Consider the following 6,000-nt stretch of genomic DNA (forward strand, 5'->3'; position numbering starts at 1 on the left):
CTCCAGATAATCTCCTCCTGTCTACAGGTTTATTTCTGAAACATGTCAGGAAAAACATGCCCACACACTTGATCTGCTGTCCTTTCCAAAATGTTTTGTAGATTCTTTGGGGGAGGGGGTAGGTTAGCTTCTTTCTGGCCAGAAACTAGGTAGTTTTGTTATGACAGTAAACGTACCCTATTTTTTGTTTTATTTTTGGTACTGAGGGTTATACCCAGTGGTACTCTACCAATAAGCTACACCCCCACCCCTTTTTTTTTTTTTTATTCTGAGACACAATCTCACTAAATTGCTGAGGTTGGCCTTGAACTCCTGCCTTAGCCTCCAGAGTCTCTAGGATTACAGGCATGTGGCACTGCTTCTCGACTGTATCCTGATTTTAGATGATGGAAAAAAAGAAAAAAGGGGCTGGGGTTGTGGCTCAGTGGCAGAGCGCTTGCCTCACACATGTGAGGAACTGGGTTCGATCCTCAGCACCATAGAAAATAAATAAAACAATATACAGATATTGTGTCCATGTATAACTAAGAGAATATTTTAAAAAAAGGAAAGAAAGCATTAAAGAAACTAATAACAAAACCCAGCAACTGTGTTTGTGTGTGCATTAATGGCAATAATTTTGTAGAAAAAGCTTGTATTTGCAAATAATACAAATGGACTTGTGGCCCACCAGGAATGGGGGGACTAACAATCGCAGCAAACCACAGACCAGCTACAAGATTATATGTACCCATCTTTTCCATTCTTAGTACTTGAAAACCTGTCAACACGTTCACTGCTAATAATTCTCTTTCTTGCTTCTGTGGAGAAAAAGGTCAGTGAAGGAACCCAGGATAGACTGCTGAGGAAGACAGGAGGACCTCTGAGACTTGAACACCTTAATCCATGAGGCTCCTTCTCGGGGCAGCTCTCAGCAAAGACCTGTGAACATGGTGGCCAACATGGGTTACAGGGAGTGTGGAGGAGGGTTTTCCAGAAGGCAGGAATGTGGAAGAGGGACTTGAAGAAAAGGTGAGTGGGAGGGTGTGTCAGGAGGGCCATGAGGTAATGTTCCCAGAGTACTCTGAGCCTTCTAGTTAAAGGACCATTTATCCACGAGTTATTATCCTGGCTATTACTTGAGTCTGTAATAACAGCCGTGACAATGGATTCTGCAAAGGTCAACCCTGGGGCCCCTGTTGCCTAATGCATGCGGTAAGGGCTGGAGGCAGAAGGAGCTGATGAGGTTGATTGTTGATCCAAACAGGTTTCAGCTGGCCGAGATGGTGGAGGCCTGTGAGAAACCCCAGATGGAGTGACTCTTCTCTGGGCCCCAGGCAAGGATGGCAGCTAAAATCTAACTTGAACACATACAAGGTAAGGTATGCAGAGCTCATCTCATCCTGTAGGATTCAGGGTGGAGCCCTGAGAGGCAAGGATTCGCCACAGAGAGAGGGCACTCACTCCAATCAGGGCAGAGGCCCTCCTTGGTCACCAGAGCATCCAGGGGAGGGCTCTGGGCTCTCCTTCTGAACACTTCCCCGACCCCAGGAGGTCAGGGCTGTCCTTTTCTATCTGGAGTTGTCTCAGATCCCACCTGACATTTCTTGGTGGGATGGTAGCCGGTCTATCCCTTCATCTTACATGAGGTAAAGGAGGCCCTTAGAGGTGGAGAGACTGGATCAAGTTCACCCAACCCCGTGGAGGCTGAGCCTCAACCAGCCTTGGCTTCTAGTTGGAGGATCTCTACCTCATCTGCAGTCCCCTCACCCCATCTGAGGCAGGCAGATAGTAGTCTCCCAGGCCCCAACTGTGGGAGACAGGAAACCCAGAGACTACCCTGTTCATACGCACCCCAATTGTGCCTTCCAGCAAATGCCTTTTGAGCACTTATTACATTTCATGTACTGTCATGCATGGGGGAGAAGGATATGAGGTTTAGAGTCAGACCTCGGTCACTTAATCCCTCAGAGCCTTGATTTCATCACCTGGAAGAATGTGCCTAACACATATGGTGAGTACACCTTGAAAGGTGGCTGGAAAAGATGGGAGCCAGGCCCTCAGGGGAGCCAGAGTCATGAGCAAAGACATGCAGTGGGTCTGAACAAAGGGGCTTAGGAACAGAGGAAGGAATAACTAACTCTAACTAAGATGTACGGTGGCAGTGTTTGCTCTGCCACTTACCAGCTAGTTGACCGACCATAAGCCAATTCCTCAACCTCTCTAGAGGAGCCAGAATTTTCTTAATTATAACACGGGATGATGTAAGTAGCACGTAAATGCAGGGTTATGCATTCATAAATTGGAGATAATAAGAAACATTTGATACTCAGTAGGCATCAATAAAATAGGATCATTGTTTTGGAGGGTGAAGTCAAAGAAATCACAGAAGAGGTGACACTTGAGTTGCATTTTAAGGATGAGCAGAGCCCACCAGGCATGGTGGTGTAGGCCTGTGATCCCGCGGCTTAGGAGGCTGAGGCAGGAGGATCTCAAGTTGAAAGCCAGCCTCAGCAAATTAGCGAGACCCTGTCTCAAAATTAAAAATAAAAAGGAAAAAAAGCTGGGGATATGAGTCTGGGATGGAGCACCCTTGAGTTCAATCCCCGATACCAAAAAAGAAAGAAAAAAAATAGATGAGTGAGCTTTAAAGGGAGATGACAGAGGACAAAGGTGAGGAGACACAGAATTAAATGTTTAGAGAAAAATAGTGGCTTGGAGGTTCTGGAGCAGGGCTGTGCAGGGAGCAGTAGAGAGGAGACGGAGCTGGCTGTGATGGGCCTTGTGCCCAGTGCAAACAAATGTGGACCATAAGGGCCATTGGAGGCTTTTTCTTTTTTGTACCAAGGATTAAATACAGGGGTGCTTAACCACTGGGCAACATTGCCAGCCAGATATATATAAAGGGGGATCGAACCCAGGCCCTTGTGCATGCAAGATAAGCACTCTACCAACTGAGCCACAATCCCAGCCCCCACTTTTTATATTTTATTTAGAGACAGGATCTCACTGAGTTGCTAGGTGCCTTGCTAAATTCCTGAGGCTGGTTTTGAACTCTGGATCCTCTTGCCTCAGCCTCCCAAACTGCTGGAATTACAAGCATGCACCACTGTGCCAGGCCATTGGGGGCTTTGTTAGGTCAGGATTAAATCAGTATTTATAAGATAAGCTTCATTAGCACTTTCATGGATGACTTTTAGTTCTGTTTTGTCAAGAACCATATTAGTAGTCATAATAGGATGGCGATAAACTTCTGAGTATCTATCAGAACTCTGTCCGTTGCAAGTGTCAGAAAACCAAAATCAGATTACATGTGGTGGTTTTAAAATGAGTCCGCGGATTATTTGATACTCCTTCCCTCAAGGGGTGGAGCCTGATTCCCATCCCCTTGAGTGTAGGCTGGACTCACTCACTTCTAATAAGTGGAGGTGACCATATGTGACTTCAGACTAGGTCACAGAAGGCTCTGAGGGTTCTTCACTCGCCCTGTGTCTGACAGCTCTCCTTGGGGAAGGAAGTGCCATGTCATAGGGCCACACAATCAGCTTTAGAGAGCCCAAATGGCAAGGAGCTGAAGCCTCTTTGCCAACAGCCTGGTGGAGGCCCAGCCTTCACTGTCCTTGCTAACATCCAGACTGAAATTATGGAAGACCCGGTGCCAGAAGCATTTGGCTTAGGGTGCCCCCAATCCTTGACCTATTAGAAACTGTGAAATGTTTGTTCTTTTAAAGTGCTAAGTTTTGCAGTAGTTTATTAAGCAGGAATAGATAACTCATACACAATTTATGCAAAAAGGGAATCAATAGTGCACATAACTGAGAAGTCTTGGATGCAAGGCACCAAAAGATGTCACGTGGACTTGGTTTCTCCTCTTGTTTTTCTCTGTCGTGGCTTTTTTTTGGGGTGGGTGGGTAGGTGGGGAGTGGTCCCGGGGATTGAACCCAGGGGCACTCAACCACTGAGCCCTATCCTCAGCTCTATTTTGTATTTGATTTAGAGACAGGGTCTCACTGAGTTGCTTAGCGCCTCCATCTTGCTGAGGCTGGCTTTGAACTCACGATCCTCCTGTTTCAGCCTCCGGGGCAGCTGGGATTTCAGACGGGGGCGGTGCACGGCTGCTGTGGCTTTTTTCACAACTTCCACGTAAGATTCCTGAAAGTTCCAGGCACATCTTTACTGCTGGGCTCTTCAGGGGAAAGGACTGTGTGCCTTTCTCTCTGGAGGGCCTGCGAGTCTCATTATGTGTCCTTCATTCTGATTGGGTCCCATGGTCATTCATAAACCAATTGTTGTGCTCTGATTGGTCAGCTGCCCTTTCCTAGTGCTTGGGGGTGGGGTCAGCTCTACCTGAAGCACTGGGACCCGGGCAGAGAGAAGCCTCCCCTGAGGAATATCAAGGCGCTGTTGCCTGGAGGGGAAAGTGGTTGCTGGGCAGCAATACAACAGGTATCTATTGTACCAGCATTTGTATTGTACTTTTCAGTGTGTGCCTGGGGCACGTTATTCCAGCAAGCCACTGTGATCTCCTAGCTATTTCTGGAATGCTTTTGCTTCCTCTTCTCTTTCAGGTCTTAAGTATCATCCTCCCTGAACACCCTTTTAAATCTCGTAATCTCCTTCTACTTCTCTGCATACTATTTCCCTTCCTTGCCTTTGTTTTTCCTTAGAGCTTAGCACATATTATTTTACTTATTTATTTTCTTTTTAGTGTCTCCTATTGAAATGTAAACTCCAGCTATAAATGGTGGTGCTTACCTGTAACCCCAGGCAGCTAGGGAGGCTGAGATAGGAGGATCACAAATTTGATGTCAGCCCTAGCAACTTAAGGGGATCCTGTCTCAAAATTTAAAAATAAATGAAAAGGGTTGTGAGTGTAGTTCAGTGATAGAACACCCCTGGGTTCAATCCCCAGTACCGCCACACACACCGGAAGAAGAAGGAGAAGGAGAAAGGAAAACAGCTTCATGGGGTAGGAACTTTTGTTCATTTTGGCCCCTGCTACATCTTCTGTACCTGAAACAATGCCTGGCACATAGTAGGTACTCAATAAATGATTGAATGAATGCGTGTGCACAGCCATCCTGTGAAGTAGGTAGGATGAAGGTAGCTCTCCTGTTAAAGAGCCCTGAGACTTGAGAGAAAGATCCTGTTGGCACAAAGACTTAAAAAAAGAAGTTTAAAAACTAATTGTTAAGTGTTAATGAGAAAACAACAGAGGGGAACTTTGTGCATTATACTGTGTTCCCACCAAGTGAAGGTTAAATGATGCCCTGATATAGTGGTTCAAATAGAGAAAGTGGTAGGAGACTTGAGTCATCTGGCACGTGGTATTACATCCCGTGCAAAGACCCACCTGTTCCATCACAGTCAGACCTAAACGGGAGAAGCAATTTAGTTTCAGCAAATAGCAACAATCACATTTAAATTAATGTGACTAATTTGAATCTTACTGGTTTTATAGTTTCTTTTAAATAGAATCTGTAAGCTTGTTTTGATTTTATTGTTGATGGTAAGCCTAAAACCTTAAGTTTGTACTTAGTTTTGCATTTGTATATATTTAAGGAACATTAGAACTGAAAATTAAGTACCTGCTAGGATTTGTATCCATTATAAAGAAACTTAGTAATTGAGATGGCAAAACACTTTCCAAAAAGATTCCATCCCTGTGGTCATTAGACGTTATAAAGGAGGAGTCTGAGAAGGGTATTCTTAGGTGACTGCTCAGGACCACCTAGCCAGAAGCTTCAAGACCACCTGGTGAGTCCAAGCTCTCACTTTGTAGATCAGTGGCCTGGGCCCAGAAGCTCTAGATTCCCAACCCCAGGGCTCTTTCCCTGACCTTATTAGAATACCTGTCTCCCAATGCTGTCCCATCATTTCCCTAGAAGTGATCTGGGCAGGCCTCTAGCACTCAGCATCCGTCCTTGGTAGGCCAGGGGACCCAGTTGCTAAGAGCTCTCCTTCCACTCCCTTTCCCAGGCTGCAATCTGCCTGCAGGCTCCCCAGGGAAGGGGAGTGTTT

This window comes from Marmota monax, unplaced genomic scaffold, assembly GCF_021218885.2.
Source record: "Marmota monax isolate L192 unplaced genomic scaffold, Marmota_monax_Labrador192_F-V1.1 WCK01_AAM20220418_F8-fsc00001, whole genome shotgun sequence".
Taxonomy (NCBI): Eukaryota; Metazoa; Chordata; class Mammalia; order Rodentia; family Sciuridae; genus Marmota; species Marmota monax.